The sequence below is a fragment of the Lissotriton vulgaris genome, chromosome 8 (genome assembly GCF_964263255.1).
Source record: "Lissotriton vulgaris chromosome 8, aLisVul1.2, whole genome shotgun sequence".
Classification (NCBI taxonomy): domain Eukaryota; kingdom Metazoa; phylum Chordata; class Amphibia; order Caudata; family Salamandridae; genus Lissotriton; species Lissotriton vulgaris.
This window is the reverse complement of record NC_141696.1, coordinates 180,648,724-180,670,162: the sequence shown is the minus strand read 5'-3', so window position 1 is coordinate 180,670,162 and position 21,439 is coordinate 180,648,724. Positions and strand designations below refer to the sequence as shown.

At 43.6% G+C, this 21,439-nt stretch overlaps 1 protein-coding gene across 1 annotated transcript in view; it reads right to left on the bottom strand.

Annotated features, from left to right (window-relative positions):
• The window catches only part of LOC147696838 (uncharacterized), an 82,090-nt gene that overhangs the window by 51,559 nt on the left and 9,092 nt on the right, over positions 1 to 21,439 (bottom strand). The window lies entirely within an intron of this gene.

Here is a 21,439-nt window from a genome sequence, read left to right as displayed (position 1 = left end):
AAGTGCCATTTGGTCTGGTGTCACGCTTTCGTGATACTTTTTGAACATGCCTGTTTTCAGCAAACTCCGGGGAATGTGTTGCTTAGGAGATGATGCATCAATTAGGTTAGCGGAATCACAGCCGGCTCCCCCAGAGGGAACACCAAATAGGGACATGTATATCAAGCACGGCCTTCCACCTATTATGTACAGTAAATTATGGCATAAGTACACTAAGGCCGATCCCGAATTGCAATGGCCCCTACACGGGTCATACGATTTGAGTAAAATCCAATTTGTTGAGCAGTGTATGTTTCAACGTAGGTCTAGACAAAATATGTTTGATTGTGTACGAATGTGGGAGAAAGCGGCGCGTGAACGAATGAAGCGTGAGGTTGCCTTGGCGGACAAAGAGCAGCGTAAGGCTGCTCGGGATAAGGCTTTACAGCTTGAGGAGAAGGAGGCTCAGGAGAAGAAAGAGAGGGAGGAACGGGAACGTAAATTGCAAACGACTGGTCAGTTTCCTATTCGCCGACCGCTTTATCCTGTCCTTAATAATGAAATTGATGATTTTTCTTTGTTAGATCGGTCACCGCCTCCGTACGTTTCACCGACGGCTCCGGCTGCGGACTCCGAGGATGATGGGCAGATTCAAGTGAGCCAGAAAGGGGTATCGGCTCTCAGGTTTACTGCGGAGAGGTCCGCTCATTTACGTAGTTGGGCTCGTAAAGTGAATAAGCATTGTGTTACCCAGGAACAGTTGGTAGCGGAGAAACAGGGGTGGTCGAATCTTGAATTAATGTATTTCTTGTCCACTTTAGCGGATGAAGTTGTAAATGCATATCGTGAAGTTTCTGAAACGTTAGAACCTAAAGCTTTGTCGGTATATCGTGAGAATTTAGCTAAAGGTGACTTTGATCTTACAGATGTGGATGACCTGTTCAAACATTTGATCGCGCTGCGGGATGAGACGACGTATTTGCGACAGGAACTGAAACGGAGGAAAAAGGAGTCCGAGCCGGGAAACGACGGGGCGGTTAAGGAGTGTTCTCTTCGTGGTTCAGATAAGAGCTCTGCGTTGCATGTTATGCCTATGCGTGAAGCCGCGCCTTTGTATGTTCCACCAAAAGGGGAAGGTACGGATGATGATAAATTGTCAAAGGATGCGAAGGGATATTTTGTGTATAATTGGGTGTATACACCATGGAATAGAGCAGATGTCATGGCACTTAAAAACTCTTTACCTGATCTCCGAAAGAACCCAGCGGCATTCTATGAGGGGGTAGAGGGGGCTATATCGTCTTGTGTGATGACTCTTGTAGATATTGATTTGTTTTTTGGGTTGATATTACCACCTGATATGTGGCGGCAGATTCGTAAAAATAATGACGAGACAATATTGGGAGGGACATGGAAAGAAATAAATGCTGCAGATTTAGACAGGGCGCCAGCATGCAAGCCTTGTCAGCTAATCCTAGAACTCCCGGCAGCTATTTTGCGTAAATTGAAAACGCTTGTTCCCGCCAAAAAGATTGATTGGACCATGTTAACGTCGTGCAAGCAGAAACATGATGAAACGGTTTCAGATTTCTTTACGCGTTTTGAGGAGGCCTTTCATGATTACAGTGGTCAATCTTTAACAGACGATACGGGTCGGCATCTGTTTGTAGATAAGTACGTAGCTAATCTCCTACCGGAGATTGCTAAGCGATTGAAATCGAGTGAGAGTTCCTGGGCCACGGCGACCCCTGCGTCCTTGTTAACTATGGCTCAGTATTATGAGCGGCAGGAAGTGGAGGCTAAAGAAAATGTAGAGAAAAAGACGAAGGAATTGAAAACGAAGGTGATGTTGGCACAGGTTCGGGGAACACAGAGTAGAGGGAATGATAGAGGTAGACGAGGTGGAGGAACTGTGTCGTATGGTCGTACGGACATTGCGGAGGATCAGTGTGCTTATTGTAAGGAGTTTGGGCATTGGGCCGATGATTGTCCGGTACTTCGTGAACAGCGTAGTCAGCGTGGTCGAGGCAGTGGAAGGTCAAGAGGAGGTTATACTGGAGTGAGAGGTGGCGGAGGTGATCGTAGACAGGTTGAGGAGAGGGGCCGTGGCCAGGACGAACGAAATACGTTTGATAGACGGAATCAATATCAGATTTTGGAAGGAGAGAATGTGGAACATCAGGATTATGTGCATGCATAGGACTGCGTAGGATGGGGTAAGGAATCAGTCGAAGTGCCAGTAGATCAGCAAGGTCCATATGTAACAGCGGGTATTTTGGGTTCTACTGATCAGTTTCTAGTCGACACAGGAGCTACTCGTAGCGCTCTGTCGAAAAACTTGGTTCCGAGGGCTCCCCTGTCTGGCGAAATGATTACGTGTGTAGGGTTTGATGGCACACCCTCCCCCAGCCCATTGTCCAAGCCCCTTGCACTATGCATTGACAAGTACTTTAGTTTTGGCCAATTTTTGCTATCGCCCCATACCCCAGATAATATCTTGGGCATTGATTTGCTTAAATATTTTCGAGCAACAATACGCTGCGCTCCAGAAGGAGTGCGGGTTATTCTGAATGACAACTACCCTGATCCTGATGATTGCCCTGGACGTGACAGATTTTGTGTCATTTTAGATATTCCCGCTTTGGCCTCTCTGCCGCACACGTTGTGGGCGACATCAGATACGGATGTGGGAGAGATGCGTATTCCACCAATACATATCACTGTTAAGGAGGGGGCCCCTCTACCTCGAGTGCCACAGTATAAGATCTCGAAGGAAGGTGAAATTGCACTAACACATATTGTTCAGGATTTGATTTCTGCAGGGGTAGTGGAGGAGGTCCCTTATAATGTCTGTAACAGCCCTATTCTACCTATTCTTAAGAGAGACTCAGATGGCAAGATCTATCGATTTATTATTGATTTGCGTGAAATAAATAAAATTGTCATTCCCCAATACCCAGTGGTGTCTGATATCACGACTTTGCTTACTTTGGTTCCACCGACAGCCACCACTTTTAGCGTTATCGATCTAGAGAATGCGTTCTTTTCTATCCCTGTTCACCCAGATAGCAGATATCTGTTTGGTTTTACGCTTAATAATAAATCGTATAGATTTTGTCGTGTTCCCCAAGGCTATACTGAGAGCCCTAGCATCTACAGCCAGGCTTTGAAACGACAACTAGATTCCTTCGAATTGCAGTCTGGCGTTGCGCTCATCCAGTACGTGGATGACCTTTTGCTTGCTGCTGACTCCTATACACAATGTGAACAGAGCACGCTTGCGTTGCTGTCCTTTTTGGCACAAAACAATCACAAGGTCTCCAAGAAAAAGCTTCAATACTGTAGACCCCAGGTGACCTACCTCGGTCATCTGTTGTCTAAGGAGGGGAGGGCATTAACATCTGATCGAATTCAGGCGATTTTAGATACACCAGTCCCCCGCACGCAGAGAGATGTGCGTGCCTTTATAGGGTTGACATCTTTTTGTAGACAATGGATCATGGGTTTCTCACATATCATAAAACCTCTGCTAGCACTGTTGTCCAAAACTACACCGATGCCTCTTGAGTGGACAGACGAATGTCAGAAAGCCTTTGAACAGTTGAGACAGGCCCTTTGTTCTGCACCCGTGTTAGGAACACCAGACTACACGAAACTTTTCACATTGTACGTGCACGAGAATGATGGGTGTGCGTTGTCAGTGTTAGTGCAGTTACACGGGGATAAGCAGAGACCATGTGCATACTTCTCTGCCATTTTGGATCCTGTAGCACGAGGGCTGCCTGGGTGTTTTCGAGCAGTAGCGGCAACAGCAGTAGCCATACGACAGAGTGAGGGCATAGTGTTATCACACAAATTGCTGGTGTTGGTTCCTCACGCAGTAGATGCCCTGTTAAACCAAACAAAGACCCAATACCTCACGAGTGCACGACTTACAGGATATGAGTTGACACTTTTAGCGCCACACATAACATTGAAGAGATGCGCTACTTTGAACCCCGCAACTTTATTGCCCTATCCGGCCGAGGAGGGTCAGGAAGAAAAACATCATGATTGTGTTTTCCTGACTGAGGAACAGACAAAGGGTCGTGTTGACTTACAGGATGTGCCACTTCTAGATGTGGATGGGGAACTGTGGGTTGATGGATCGTGTTTGAGGCTGCCAGATGGCACAACTTCCGCAGCATATGCGATCACGACTCTTAAGACGGTGGTAGAAACAGCTAGAATACCACAAAAATCGGCTCAGGCAGCAGAGCTGATAGCCTTAACAAGAGCCTGCGAATTGAGTGCTGGCCTATGTGTGAACATATACACAGACAGCCGGTACGCCTTTGGAGTGGCCCATGACTTCGGGCTTCTTTGGAGGGAACGCGGGTTTCTGACGTCACATGGGGAGCACATTATGCACGGAGAGTTAGTGCGTGATCTCCTAAATGCGCTGCTTGGCCCTAAAAAAGTAGCGATAGTGAAGTGCAGTGCCCATAAGAAAATTACGGATAAGGTGGGCCAAGGAAATGCCTTTGCAGACAGCATAGCAAGGCAAACGGCTATGTCCCGAACTAGCTCCCCCATGTACGTGGTACAATCGCAGGCTGAACGATGGAGTGATGCTAGAGCAGAGATACGGGATATACAAAATTCAGCTACAGAATCTGAGCTTGCGGCTTGGGCAGCAGATGGGGTACTAGATGACGAGGGGTGTTGGAGAAGCAAAGACATGGAGAAGTGGAAATTGCCTGCGGCTTATTTACAGGCGATGGTCCAGATGACACATGGACTGGCGCATGTCGGAGCTCTTGCAATCACTCGGCTTTTAATACGAGTTTGGGAACATCCCGAGATTGCGAATACTGCGAAGAGAGTAGTGCAGACCTGCCTGGTATGTTTGCAACACAATCCTGGAAAGGGGGCCTATACTCCGAAAGGAGGGTTCGTTCCACCTTCTGCACCATTTGAAGTCCTTCAAATGGATTACATTCAACTCGAGCGCTGCAATAACCTGAAGTACGTCTTAGTGGTGGTGTGTGCCTTTAGCAAATGGGTTGAGGCCTACCCCACGAAAGACAATACGGCTTTGACAACAGCTAGGGTGTTGCTTAAGGAATTCTTTCCTCGCTTTGGAGTTTGCAAATTTTTGTGGAGCGATAATGGGCCCCATTTTGTCGGAAAGATTGTGGAGTATGTACTGAAGGGGTTGGGGATTCAGCAAAAGTTCCACGCTGTATTCCACCCTCAGTCAGCAGGTTTGGTCGAGCGGTACAATGCAACGTTGAAGCTTAAGCTGGCCAAAATTGTGGCGTCTACATCATTGAAGTGGCCAGATGCGTTGCCGCTAGCACTACTGTCTCTTAGATCAGTGCCCCATTCACGAACTGGCCTTACACCCTATGAGGTGGTGTTTGGCCGCCCCATGAATATCTGGGGAGTGCCCAAGCCGCGATTGATATATGATGTGCCTTGTGTTATGATGAATGATTATTTGGCACGATTAACAAATGATTTGCTCTCCATTCATCAACAGGTTCGAGAAGCGCTCCCTGACAACTCTACTGGAGAAGGCCACGATCTTCGTCCTGGGGATCATGTGATGATCCGTTCGTTTGAAAGAGCAAGCAGTCTGGAGCCCAGGTGGAAGGGCCCCGAGCAGGTCCTTCTGGCAACCCGCACCGCAGTACGAGTGACCAACAGGAAGCGGTGGGTGCATTCGACTCACTGTCGCCGAGTCTCTCCGGATCTGGTGACTCCTGCTGTGCTTACTGATTATAAAGAGATCTTGGAGAAAGAAAAGAGCCCAGCTGTGACGTCGGCCGAAGTAGAGGGAGCCTTCCCGGACCAATCTGCTGCTGGAAGAGAGCGCTACAATCTACGACCGCGATAAAGAAGATTTTTTTTTCCTTTTTTGAACTGGTTGGTAACCGCTCCAGGTTTGTGAAACGGAAACCGGGAATTCCAAGGGGGGGGGATCAGTTCTGCCAGAGTAGCGACACCCGTCTTGGCCCGGAGAAGAAAACAACGGCTACCTCGGAGTTCAGCACCGCATTTTTCTTTTTTTTTAGGTATACACGTACGTGTATCAGAGACCACTTGTGAGAAACTGTGAACAATTTGTGTTATTTGAGACTTTGCACAGAACTTTCTTGAATTATGGCATCAATGGCATCGCGTGATAAGAAAATACTGGGTGCCTTTCTTTTTGTTTTCACGATTGTGGTGATAGCTGTTATTGCCTGGGTAGTCGAACTTGTGGTGCCTGTACGTGAACATTTGCTGCCGACTACCCCGGCACCGTCTGAACATTTTCACTTTACCTTGCCTTTTCATGAAGAGCGCCACCGTCAAACGTACTTAAATAACAGCTTCATTCAGATTCTTCACCACACACATAATATGACCAATACCTCTAATTGCTGGGTGTGTGGAATGTTGCCTGGGCACCAGAAGAGAGGGGGCACCCCACTTATTCCACTCCCGTTTTCGCATAATGGGTCTTGCAATGCCTGGTACACCCTCCTCTTTACCTTGAGATGGCCAACCAAAGGGGGGGTGCTTTTTCGTCTAAATAAAGAATGTCCCCATGACAAGGATGGGTTTCCACGGGCTGAGGGTACACGTTTTGAATGGGAAGAGTATAAGCCCGACAATGTGTCTGCTCCACGAATATACAGCAATCAGAGAAATGTGAATGTATCAAGTGCTTATGTTATAAATGTCATTGCTACAAAAGCTGATTTATGTATACGGAATAAGGGCACGATTGCTGTGGGGAAAAGTGAATGTAACATTACTCTCACGTTTGATAGCCCGAATGGCATTTCATTTGTTGCATCTCGAAACACCTACTTCATCTGTGGAACAAAGGGGTACCATCAACTTCCAGTGGGGTGGTTGGGCACATGTTATGTATCGTTTGTGCTACCTCCTGTATTCATTGCCCCACCGATGTATCACAACGACTATACTCTGTACCATGACTTTGTTTTGAACAGAGTTAAGCGAACTGTTGCACTAGAGGACATTGATCAAACGGACACTGCGTTGCAACAATATGTGGATTTCAATCTGGGATTATTCTCCTTTGTGGGGGCCGCACTGAACAGTCGGAAGATCAGACGCCTGACACGTGTTGTTGAGGCTGTTGCAAATGACACTGCTATTGCCCTGGGGAATATTACCGAAGAACTGCAGATTTCCAGAATTGTCACCCTCCAAAACCGGATGGTGCTGGATGTTGTTTTGGCTGATCGTGGGGGGGCATGTAGGATCATTGGAAGCAGCTGTTGCGTTTACGTGCCTGATAATTCTCCATCCGTGTATGATGCGATTTCAAAGCTGCATAAAATAGCTGCCGAGATACACCCGGACAATGGAACTTGGACACTTTCTGGATGGTTCTGGTCCATGATTGCAACTTGGGGCTGGAAACTGTTGACAATTCTCTGTATACTTGTGGGAGCAATGTTTTTTATCTGCTTGTGTATCCAATGTGGTCCTGCATTATGTTCAATGTGCCTATCGGCCTGTTTGCCATCGAGACGAGCTCTTGCCCACGATAAAATGATGCTACATAAAGAGGTGACACAAATTATGTTAATTGACATCGAGGACGAACATCCAGATTATGTTCATTATGAGGTAGATTCAGCTAAACGCTAAAAGGGTCGTCTGTTGTAATTGGCCCGTCCGTGTTAGCGATTAGCTGAACCTACACGTTGTCCTCCTTAACTTGGCTGTATATGATAAACGCCATTTTGAATATTGTGGCGGCCATCTTAGATCATGAGCGGCCTCGTGGCCGACGTGCCCTTTAGTCCTTTGTCCGTTCCACTGACCACTTACATCTGCCCAGCAACAGGCTATTTTTAGTACTGGTCAAGCCACACATGCGCAGCTCTCACTGACCCGTATACCTTCAGGAATGTGCCGCTAACTGACCAGCGGGTTTGAAACCCTCCAATGAGCTGGCAGTATTCCAAAACATGACCATGTATGTCTCTAAAACTGTGTCTTAAACTTGTGCCGCCTATCTTTTATTGCCCCAAAATTGTATATAAACGGGGTCACACCGGTGTTCGGTGTGATACCTCATGCAATACCGAAGGGTGCTGTTTGAGTGTACCACCACCCCATGGGGTTTTAATAAACTTGTTCTTTGCCTTTTACAGCTTCCGTGCCAACAGTTCTTTTTTGTATGTGGGTAATCTCTGGAGCGTGTAGGCCTTGGGAACCCCGAAATACTTCACTTGTCTATGTAAGATTCTTATGAAGGTGTTTCCCGCTCCTTTGATGACCTGGGTAAGTTAAGACTGTTCCTGCAATCCGTCACCAGAGCACAAATGGACACAAATGCACAATCTTCCTAAGCCGTTATACTGTTGTTTGCGATATTTGAACTCTGGTTTCTAGTTTTCATTTATTAGATATGTTCTTCAAATATGGGTTTTGTGGCCAAATTATTTTTATATAATAAATATCTTTTTTCTTTTCTCCACTGCTGTTCTTGTATCTAGGTGCCAACATGCCCATTTATCACCTTCCTCTTCCCTTGCTTCAGATCTGGCTTTCCATTCTTGATCTGTCTTTTTTCTTCGCCATCTCTCTTACTTCTCCCACATTCCCCTTTTTATTATCCTTTTTTCTTCTTTTTCTATTCTCTTATTTTTTCTCCTTTTTCTCCTTTATCTCTTCATATTCTTTACTATTTTGTTGTGTTTTTATTATTGAAAGATTGTGTCTTTTGGTTTTCATTGTTATTGTTGCAATGTGAAATCATCTTGTGTTTCCTTTTATCTCATCCTTTTCCCTCCTTTTCCTTTTATCACTTTCTTCCTTTTTTTCCTCTCTTTACAACCTCATATGGATTTTCTCCTTTTACCCTCTCATATTCTTTATAATTCCAATGTATTACCTTGTTATTGTCTTTCATTTTTTTCTCTGCAGAGTGTCATTATTGTTCCTGTAACCTTGTCTCTAAAATGATCTATGCTTAATGTCGTGACGTGAAACGTCCGAGGTTTGGGTCGCCCTGTCAAGCGCTAGAAGGTACTCTCTCACTAATCAAAGTTAAATATTCAAATAGCTTTTTTGCAGGAAACCCACTGCAATGATGTTGAATCTCTTAAGCTTAAACGCCAGTGGTGGGCCAGGTTGTTTTTTCACCTGCGGTCAACCACAAGGGTGTGGTTGCAATCTTATGCCATAAATCTTTACAAATTCAAATTTTGTCTAATGAAAATGACACAAGTGGACAATGGGCAATACTTCAGGCCAAGGTCCATAATAAAACGATCACTCTCCTCAATATTCATGGACCATTTAAAACTGACCCTGATTTTTGGAATATGATTAAATTAAAATTATCTTCTATTACCAACCCCAATATTATTGTTGCTGGGGACTTTAACAGTTGGCTTGATCCTTTTTCCAATAGAAAATCAAAATGCTAATTTAAACCTGATAAGTCTCTTAAATATGCCAATCTACTATTGCCTCTCATCCACTTTTTGATGTATGGAAAACTTATAATCCTGATAAATATGAATTTTACATTTTTCATAAATGTTCATCATACCATGTAACGTATTGATTACATTTTGGTTTCAAAATCTGTATTACCCTCTGTTCAATCTTCAGAAATTGGATCCATTTTTATTTCTGACCATGCCCTTGTCTCCTCGTCATTTGATCTATCCCTTACCAACTCTAAACATGCCCGGTGGAGATTTAACAACTTATTCCTGTCTGACCAATCCTATATGTCTCAGGCTACCTCTTTCATAAATTAATTTTTTCGGTTCAATAAAACCAGTGATACTTCTATCCATAACAACTGTGATGTCTTTAAGGCATCCTTTAGGGCTCTCACCATTGCATACACCGCCAAAAAGAAGAAATTACCGAACTCCTAGTAGCTCTCTACTCTTAAACATAATAAATGCCTCGAACACTCTTTCTTCACATATAATTCTCCTTCACATCTCCGACACCTTATTAAGGCAACATCACATTGAAATAAATTAGCTACAATTGATGCTTGCAATATCTTACTTAAAATAAAATCCAAATATCACAGGGGTCAATATAAAGCAGGTATAATGTTGGCTAGCTATTTAAAAATCAAAACAGAAAAAAAAACCTGTTGGTCCTCTTCGTAATACCACCACTAATAAATTACTTCATTCTGACTCTGATATTGTTAATGCTTTCCAATCCTATTATCCTTCTCCATATATGGATGATACACACCCTTCTCATTGTGATACTCAGTCTAACTTTAATGGTCTTCCCTCTTCCCTGTCTGTGCCTGATGCTACGTCTCTTCTTGAAAAAGATATATCTCTTCAAGAGATCCTTGATGCCATTAAATCTCTGAGGAGAGCCAGGGCTCCCGGCCCAGACGTTTTTTCCATTGACCTAATGTCTTCTTTATCCTCTATTTTTACTCCTCGTCTACTTGAGCTTTCTAATTCCTTCATCTCTAAATCAAAACCTGAGGGCTCCTTTTTAGATGCCTTTATTGTAATCATCCCTAAACCAGAAAAAAGATCATACCCTATCCCAAAATTTTCACCCAATCTCATTAATTAAATATGATTGTAAAGTTTTTGACCAATCTGGTTTTATTAAAGGTCAACTTATCTCTGAAAACTCTAGGATATTTTCTAATGTCCTTGCTATGGGGAAAAAGAATCCAGATCGTCTAGCTACATTATCCCTTGATGCAGAAAAAGCATTTGATACTTGTAAATTGGTCATTCATGATCAAAACTCTTCATTGGTTTGGTTTCGGTCCCAAATTTATTTCACTTATTAAATTATTACATCTTAAACCCTGGGCATCTGTTGCTATCAATGATCTTTTGTCCCCATACTTTAATTCACATAGAGGTACTAGACAAGTTTGTCCACTTTCCCCCCTTTTATTTCTTCTGTGTCTTGAACTTTTTCTTGAAAGCATTCATCATAACCCCTTAATAACTGTTTTTCAACATAAATCCCACAAAATCAAATGATCTGCCTATGCAGATGATATCTTGATCTATCTCTCTAACCCTTCTACCTCTCTGCCTCCTTACTGATAGGAAATTGATTTATACTCTAAAGTTTCTGGTTACAAACTAAATTTCTCCAAAACTGAGGTTGTACCTTTAAACTCCGCCTGTTATCAATACATCTTTTCTGGCACCAATTTCACATGGTGTCCCTCTAAAATTAAATTCTTGGGTATATGGCTTTCCTCTAAAATATCCCACACTCTTTTACACAATTTTAATGCACTAAAACTTAAAATTCAAAATTCATATAATTCTTGGTCCCAGCTTTTCTATCTTGGTGGGGTAAACTGGACACTTTCAAAACGATGACTGTTCCTCTCATTCATTTCTTACTCTTTATGTTACCATTTAAATTCCCCAATTATTATTTTAAACAACTTGACTCTCTCTGTGATAAATTCCTGTGGAATAATAAACCGTCCCGTATTGCCTTATCTAAATTAATTAAACCAAAAACCGAAGGTTGTGTTCGATTTCCTAATTTTAAATTATACCATAACAGTTTTTTACTTAGACAGGTATATGCTTTAAATAAGCAGGAACATGACTCACCAATATCTAGATGGATTGCTTTTGAGCGCTCCTTACTACGTGAATTCTCCTTTTCGGACATATGCTTTATGTCCACTGTACCTTAATTTCTCAATATTCCATTTTAAAATACTCCCAACATTTGATAAATTCACTGTTTACAGATGGTGCTACTATTCAGCAAGCATTATTTGTCTCTCTTCCATTTGGTACAATAAATTCCTTAAATTCCAATGCAAATCATTTTACTTCAACCATTGGAAGGAAAAGGGTATTTTGTATGCTCATCAACTAGTATCCCATAACTCTGTCATACCCTTCACGGCATTACAAGAAGGTTATAATTTACCTCTATCCTACTTTCCCCAATACTCACAAATATCCAATGCCCTACAGTCATTTTTGTCATCCAAATCTTTTTCTGATGACACCATTCCATTTACTTCCCTGACTCCTTTGAACACAATTCTGCCCGATTCCAAACCCAAGGCTTCTGTTATATAGAAGCTTTTGTTTACGCCCATACCTGAGCGACCAAAATCTAGCTAGAATTAGCTTGGGAACAAAACCTCTCTATATCCCTTTCCACTAATAGATGGAATAAACTATGGCATAACTTTTTCTCTACCTCAAAAGCTGCTAACATCACCCAATCTTTATTTTTTCTCTACAACAGAGCGGTTTGTACTCCTGTTCATATTCATAAGATTAATCCCTCTTCCTCTCCCCTTTGTTGGTCTTGTCTCTCCTCGGATTGCACATTGTTACACTTAATATATTAATGTCCCAATGTTCTTAAATTTGGGAAATCCATTTGGTCTGCGCCCTCTAAAATATTTAATTGTAATATCCCATTATCAAGTCAAAATGTATTTCCTTTGATCCATGTCCGATGATTTTTCCGACACCTCGCCAAAGTTGAAACTGTTTGACCTTTTCATTTCCCTTGCATTTAAAGTTATTTTAAAGATAATTCTAAAGTTTGTACATTAATGTGGTGGAACCTTATTTGCAATAAACATAGAATCTCTACAGTCTCATCATCAACGTTATCTCAGTAAATCAAATCTGACTTACTCTGGATTCCCTTCACTACTTTCCTATCTTCCCACCCATCCATACCTTAATTACTATCTCATTTTTCCCCCATTCCCCTTTCCTTTCATTTTCTCTTCGTGTTTTCATTTCTTTTCTCCCTATTTTTCTTTCTTCTTATTCCTTATTTCTTTTTAAATTGTATTTCTCTATGATCTGTTTTAATATGTACCTTTAATTCTTCTAACTCATTTTTCACCCACAAGATGGTTTCTTTACCCCTTGTTCTCATCTTCTTTGTATCAGATTGTTCCTTACTATAATATCTTTTGATGATGTACGTTTTGTTACTCTACTGTTTTATCTTATGCTTTGTTATACATTTGGTACTTTATTGTTCTATCAATAATTAATTTAAAAAAAGAAGCAAAGTAGAAGTTCTGGCAGTAAACCGGTTATTGTCAGTGGTTCCCCTTCATGATGGTGAACGTCCAAAGACTATTTCAGAAGTTTCCACCTTTGTGGGTCATGATACATTAGGCTCATGATCTATAAAACTGCATCTCAAGGAAAAGAATGAGAATGAGTACCTCAGTAGGGCAATAAAATAAATTGAATTGTAGAATAAAAAGAAGCAGAAAGAACTGGATAACCCCTAAGCAGGAAACCAGTAGGGTGGATATAAACTGAGAGACAGAGATAAAATAAGAAGGCAGATAAGTATCAGTATTCCCCCCACTCTTCACAGGACTCTGGAGGACCTGAAAGGGAAGAAAGGAGTGGACAGGCTGACTATTGCAGAAAAGACAGGTATGTAAAGCAAAAAAGTGAACCAGAATGTGAAGCGGAAGTTAGTTTACAGAAGGAAGATAAATTGTCTGGTCTAGCAAAAATGCATGCCCTGCAAACCTATGGATACTTGTTCAGGACGGGATTTGGGCAGTAGCTCTTCTGGACAGTGTAGCAGATGTGACAATAGTTCACCAGCATCTTACTTTCTAGATGTCTTTACTTTGTTTAGTAATAGAATTTTGTTTTACAGGTATCATTGATACTATTTTCGACAGTCTTCTTTTTAGCAGTCTTCTGAGAAGACAACATTGTTGTGGAAGTTCATTTTTTATTTTAAATTTAGTAAGGAGAGCAGATACTCTTTTGTAAGTACAGGCAAACATAACACAGGGGCGGCTCTAGGCTCATGGCGGCCCTGGGCAGGGAGCTAGGTAGGGGGGCCCCGGAAGAGGAGGTCTGGCCGGGGCGGGTGCCGATAGTGAAGTGATATAGCGGGTACAGAGATGTGGGGGGCGCTAAAAAGGAAGTGATATGTAAATACTGGAGGCAAACAGATCCACGTACTGAAAATGAGGTGATATGGTAGGACCTGCCAGAGATGCGATGTCTGTGAAAAGTGAAATGATACGAGCAATGGATGTGAAGAGATGTGGGTCCAGTAAGAGAAGAGAGCTGGAAGGTGCGGGGGTTAACTAATGTGGTAGGTGCTGGGGTGATTGCCAGCCACAGCCCGGCAATGAGTGTCTGGGCGAGTCACCCGCATAGACAAACCTTTTTTGGCCCACTATCAGCTTGGCGCACCTCAGACCCGTTTATAGATGCCGACGAGGGGAGATAGTGGTCACGGAGAGCCTCAGCACGGTGGTGCACCAGCCTCCAGTGAGTGTCTGTAGGTCCCGCTACCCCACACCCGTACCCTTGTTCACCCACATCTGTACCCGCTGGGCGGGCACGAGCATACTTTATGCAGACACGAGAGAACTCCAATACACTCATGCATTGCAGCGGCGTGGCACACACTTGGACAGGGTCACACCACCTTTTACATACATTGCTTTTGCGCTGGTGGCGCCCGGTGCCACAATCACTTGTAACGCCCCCACGTCTCGACTGCCTACTCTGATTCTCACCCAACCACCTGCAAAAGTGCACCCCCTCTCTATCATAAGATATTGCTAAGCAGGTCACAGGTCACAGCACCCCCATCTACAGGTCAGCCCCTGTGCAGCCGCACTGACCTAGAGCCGGCCCGAGGGCACCTGGCCTCGTGAAAAGCCATCAACACGGTTTTCTGCACACACGGTGACCCGCACTATTCTTTATGCACATTTAAAGACAGTAGCGTCCTTCTATGCGCTTGTTTGTGCACCCCCGCCGCAAAAAGTAAGTAGCTACAAAATGAAATTCAGCTTTAACGTCGTGCTCTCGCTAATTTTAATCAGCTTCATATTTGACAGATTTTTACCGTGTTAGAGGGGTTGTACCCTCACGACGCGCACATTAATTCTTGTGTGTGATGCACTGGAACTTTCATGCTGGCTGTAAGAGATGCGATTCTGTTGATTGCTGGATTTATGGTGGTTACGATGGTCGGTAACAGAAGTGGTAGGTGCTGGGGGGACAGGCAGCTGTGTAATGATCAGGGGCGGATTGGCAAGGCGGGCATTCGGGAATGGGCCGAAGGGCCGGTGCCTCAGTGCCCTCTGCGGGCCGTTCTTTTCTCCCCTGTCCCAGTCCACAGAGAGTGGACTAGGAAAGGGGAGGAAAAAAAAGGCCCACAGAGGGCACGGAGACAGAGACTGAGAAAATGAGAGCAGCCTCGCTGTGCAGCCAGACAGCGATTGTCAGCTGTGGGCTCTCCTTCACCCCTACCCTGCCAAGCAATCAAACTGAGGCTGGGCTGGGGAGGGGTGATTGTTTTCAATAATCGGCCTCCCTGGGGGCCAGGTGTTTCTCAGGCCTTGAGCCATTTGCACCTCGGCCCCCTGGCGCCCATGCAGCCCAGAAACGGTGTTAGTCTTAACACCTCGCCCACAGCCCTTCACATTCAGGGCATAGTGGGCGAGGAAGAATGGGTCTTGCTGTGGGGGCCTGGTGATGTTTGGAATTTTTTTGTTTTATTTATTTATTTATGCGATTTTATATAGCGCGGACTTTCCCCGAAGGTGTCAGTGCGCTTCACACTAGGAACAGCAATAATACATGAGGAGAAAATTATAAGTGGACAAATTACAAAAGCAAACGTTAAGTTACATGAATCAAAAGTGACAATATTGAGCAACCAAAATACAAGAGGAGCAAACGATACATTACAGGAGGAAAATGAGATATGTGTGCAGGTTACAAAAGCGCACAAAATACAAGTAGAGGTATAATATTGCAATTAATGGCAGACACTCCAGCACAAGAACAAACGTTACGTAGGCAATGGTGGCACTTGTGCAAGTATCTAAAGCAAACAAAAGTGAGAGGTAGCAAACAGTGAGTTACAAGAGAAAAGTGACTTGTGCAAGTTACAAAAGGGTACCATACACAGGTACAAGGGTAATACTACAGATAATGGTAAATACTCAAACTGCCAGAACACACTGGGAAGGCACTTCCCATGCACCAGCTTCACCTCAGCCTCCCCCCTGGCTACCTGGCTGCCTTGGATGACCCAGAAAGCTGTGTTTTGTGCTCCCCTGCCAGGACATTTTCCCAAGGCCTGGAGGGTTGTTTAATTTACTAATTGCAGGGGCCTTACCTCTGTTCATGTGCTCCTGAGCTGAAGGTCTGGGGAGGGCTGAGTAGGTTAGTAATAGCAGGGGCTTTGCTGCTTTTCAGGTGCTCCTGTGCTGGAGGGCTGGAATAATTTTGTGACAAAAAGGGGCCTTGCTATTTTTTTTTAGTTGCTCCGCATGTAGGCCATTGTCACCTTGGCCCTGTGTCGTGTGCAAGAACAGTATCCTCCCACTTTAATTCCTTGTCTGTGCAAATGGTGTTTCATGAAAGGGCACGCCCCTTGAATGTGGGTCACGCCCCTTAAATATGGGCCACGCCTCTTGAATGTGGGCCACTTTTTTGTCAGTGCCCGGGCCGAATTGTGATCCCAATCCGACCCTGGTAATGATATATATTTAAGGTGGCGGCCCCTGGGGTTTGGCAGCCCTGTGCAGGTGCACAGCTTGCACATGCCTAAAGCCGGCCCTGCATAACAGCAAGGACAAATTACTTGATGAAAAACATTAAAGTCTTTGCTAAACTGCCTAGTACACTTCTCCTATTACCACATAACCCTTGCCTGCTCCTCAAATATATCTCTTTTTGAACATGAAACAAACAATAAGAAATAAGGGGCTTATTTACAAGCCCCTTGAGCCGACGGTACGTTAGTTTTAATATAGTAAAAAAGTGATGGCGAAAGCGGTTTGTAAATAACCCCCTAAATATAAATTATTGAGATTTTTATTGCTAGCACTGACAATTCTAGAATCTTGGGGCATATTATCAAGCCTGTGCGCTAAAATTATCGCCGCTTTATCGGCCGAAAACGGCCGATAAAGCGGCGATAATGGGCTTGATAATATGCTCTGTGGAATTCCAATCGAACCCCATGTTAGATGTGAAGACATCTAACATGTGCTTCGATTGGAATTCCATAGAGCATATTATCAAGCCCATTATCGCCACTTTATCGGCCGTTTTCGGCCGATAAAGCAGCGATAATTTTAGCGCACAGGCTTGATAATATGCCCCCATGTGTTATGTAAATTCTGTAGGAGGTGTGGATACTGATCGAACCCTTTAGCACATGGTATCTGTATATGTCAACTTTTACGGACTCCAAGAAGAACGTTTTTATGCCCATGTTTGGACCAAATGGGTGTAAGGTCGATCAAGGAAACCATTACAGTTTGCATACAGGGCGTAGATCAACAGATAATTTTCTGATAATTCAAATATCTAGAATAAGCAGCATCACAATTATAGAAAAAGGTAATGGCTTTTCATGATCCCTACTGCCCAATTCATAGGAAGTATTGTGACTTTGGCAGAAGGTTATGTAAATTAATCTTTATAAAGTCTGTTATCTACACAATGTAGAAGTTTGTGGCATATGTGAGTCTTACCGATTTAAATTAGTACATGGTACTTTTATGTTAATTCTCCAGAGAACCGTATCTGGTCATATGTTGTCGATGTGAGCCTAAGTGGTTTACTTAATCACATCGCACTTTAAATATGAGCTTACATGGTTTACTTAAGCACATTGCACTTTAGTGCTAATTTCTTGTCTTTTTCATCCTTTGTTAACTATGAGGAAACCTGTTGGCAGGTACGAGCTAAAATAACAGAACACATTGGAGAATCGGAAATGTCACTTCTCTTCTGCAAACTTGATCAATTATTTTACCTGGAGTATGGAATATGTTAATCACATTTTGGGGTCCTTTTAAATGTAGGGTCCTAATGATATATCCGTTGATAAACAAGATAATTATACTAGAGAAAAAGGCTTTGCAAATGATGGAACAGTGCAGAAATTTTACATGAAACAGTTATGCAAACGTATTTTTATTATTATAATGGTTTTAATTACCCAAACAATAAGCTTCTTTTTTTGAAAAACAAGAAGCGTTATCAGTAACATTGCTATTAGACAAGAAATGGTAGAAGTCGAAACTCGAGAACCCTTATTGGGAAGGATAAAAGTTAAAAAAAGGAATCTGTCTTTAAGTCTGGGCATTGAACTCCGCTCCGCTCGCTTAGTTTGCAAAGTTTTCTGCACTCCACGTTATGCAGAGCTCATGGAGTTCGGGAAAACTTTGCTTATTGTAACGTAGCATAGTTTTTCCCTCACTCGCGCTTGTCAACATCAAGTTGGCTAGAGAGGAAAATCCACCACCGGGGAATTTTTTCCTTGTTCGGGATCATCAACATCAAGTTGGTCCTTTGTGAGCGAGAGGATGAGCTGGGTGTCATCGGCATAGGATACTATGCTGAGTCCATTAAGATATTGAAAGAAAATGGGTTTGAGTTAAGAGAACAGGAAGCAGTGGCGCTCTACGCGGTGTGGTCGTGCGGTGGGAACCCAGTGCAATACAGGACAGGGGAACACAAACCCAGAGAAACACCCCTGCAGCGGTATAGGGAGGCCTAAACCGTAATGGAAGGAGAACAGATCCTGTGCACACGCTACTGGAATCAATGGTCCTGCTGTCAGGATGCAAATTTTACATGATAATGGAGAACATGTGAAAGGTTCAAAAAGGATAAAACACAAAAGTTCATGTAGATGGAAATGTTTTTATCAGTCAATTGTTGGTCAGTACAGAAAATAATTGCCAGCCGACACGTGTTTCGTCACACCATGAAGGAGATGTGATTCATCAGGGCTGATGCGCTATGAAGATAAACAAGTGTGTGGTGGCGACTGTCAGATGTGAAGTCGGCCACGTGGTGACCAGAGTGATGAGACCGGGGCACCCTGTGCCTGATAAGGGAGATAAAAGTGCTGGATCGGTACCTCCAAAACTTTCCGGGTTGACCTGGGTCAGAAGAGATGAGAACACATCGGGTCCGTGGCTGCTTCTGTCTTGAACAGAGAAAGGACTGTACTGAACTTTCTGTAATCTTCTTTCTGAGTCTCTCCAAGAACTTGAAGTAGAGCGTGACCCCTTTTCAAGAAGTCTCAGGAACAGCAAAGATTTTGCCTGCCTTTGGGTACCTCCTCTGAGACTGTGTGTTCCAGTTGCCACAGAGGGAAACTGCAAGGGGACTCTGGTTCCAAGAACACTGGGGGTTCTGTGACCTTAAGGCACCGCAGAGGGCTACTGCTACATCTCGCACCGCAACCCTGGTCTCACAGATAACAACATCCGCCACCACCACCGAGCCGCTGCTTGCACTGCGACCTGTGGGCACCACATCTGCACCGTCTATCTTCACTCTGCAGCCCCAGCCTCATCAATAAGGTTGCTGCCAGCTGACATTGCTGCTGCTGTCTCCACAGTTGTTTGGGGGCAACACTCGTAAGTTACATGAAGCACGCCCTACCCCACATCGCAGCATCGGACGACCGACACCCACCCCATTGACCATCGATCACCGACAAACGCTGTTGCCTGCACCCTGACCATGAGCACTGTGATGAGCACCGCCTTACTTCGCATGGCAGCCTTGGTCTCACCGATGTCACTGGGCGACTACCATCGAGCCGCTGTCTGCACCGCAACCTGAGTGCACTGCATGCCACACCGCAACCTCGTCGTCCACTGCAGCCGGCCCCCACCGTCACGATCAGCCGGAACAAAAGGTACAATGTAAGGGTCTTTCGATCCCACAGCCGGGCAGCACCTCCGCAGATGGCCGGAGTCGGACACATGGGATTGGTTGAGCTACACTGTTGTGGTACCCCCAGATAGAATTATCCACTTCAAGGAACTATTTCTAATATTGATATTTCTGAATACCTGTATGTTGGATTTTTATCGTTTTGGTATTGTTTTTTAACACAGGTAAATATTGCTTATTTTTCTAAAACTGGTGTGGTTTCCTTTTGTAGTGTTTTCACTGTATTATTGTATGTTAGGTGCAAATGCTTTACACGCTGCCTCTTCGATACGCCTAAATTGTCGTACCAGGGGTGTGAGCAGGCGTTACTTTGGAAGTGTAACTCCCTTATCCTGATTAGGAAGAAGGGTCCCTACTTGGACAGGGTAGCAACCTGCCAACTAGAGACCCCCATTTCTAACAAAGCCATTTTCTATCTCAGGGGTAGTCCTGTGAATGGTTTCTACTGAGACTATTGCCACACTTTTCCCATTACAATGGTAGGAGAGTAAAACTGGACAGTTGCATTTTGGACTAGTGCTCCATACAAAGGTTTTGTAATGTGTTAAGAAGCTTTTTATGCCCAAAACCCACACATTTATTACCATATTAGATGGTAAAGGACCGGCACGCTGGCTGCAAATGTTCCCTCACTATTGCTCCAACTCTTAGCTGGTTGTGCATCTCATCCATTGCAACATAGGAAGTTGCAGACTTATTTCACAATGTCAAATAGGAATTGGTTGACATCTTTCCAGCATTTGTGTTTCTTCTGGTCATTTCTACTGCTCCATATATTTATTACTTAATTGATCTATCATTTGACACTTTAACTACTCCTGAAACGTGGAAAAGCAGACTGGAAATAGTTGTACTGAAAAGGGACTCTCTGGACATGACAGAAAACTAGACCGCTATCACACTCATACCTTTTTTTACCAAGGTATTAGAAAGATGAGCATCCCATGATTTATCTATATACATCTAGAGGAAAAATGTACTTGATAGTTTGTCTTCAGGATGTGTGTTACATAGAGACTTCCAGAGCCAAGCGAAGATAAGTGCAGCGTTTATTCATGAAGAACAAGGTAATAAATAAGGAGACCGCACGCACCCTGTCCTCATGCATCAGACTCCCAACAAATACTGAGGAAATGATGTGGGACAGCAACACGGGCCATAACGTAGTAACAAAAGGAAACATAGCAACTGGAATTCATTTACGTTTGACAAGTGAGCTCGATTCACAAAGCAGGAGATTGCTTGCGCATAACAAGTTCTTAAAGGCACCATGCACCCCATACATTACTGCAATGTCTTCCCTTTTTGAAAAACACTAATTAATAATGTGTATGAAAAAAATGTAAGATAACAATATCTACAATAAGCACAACCATGCAATATTTACATCTCTACATCTATTGTCTTATTTAAGACATATGGTAATCCTTACATTTAGAAGGCATGGCAGTATTGCGTACATCTCTAGTGTTATGGGATGTAATGCAATCATTAGGTTGCCCAGGAACAATGTCTGTACCAGGTTGCCTTTTTATAAGTAGCAAATCATTTGCGTTATCAATCTGAGATGACACTTGACTGTCAGTTGAATGCTCTTGAGTTGTTTGCCACCAAGTGCATTGAAGAGAGGAAAGGTTGCATTCATAGCCTCACACAGCTTGAAGTTTGGCTACCTGTCTCTGTGTACTCTTGACCAGATCTCTCTTACTCCT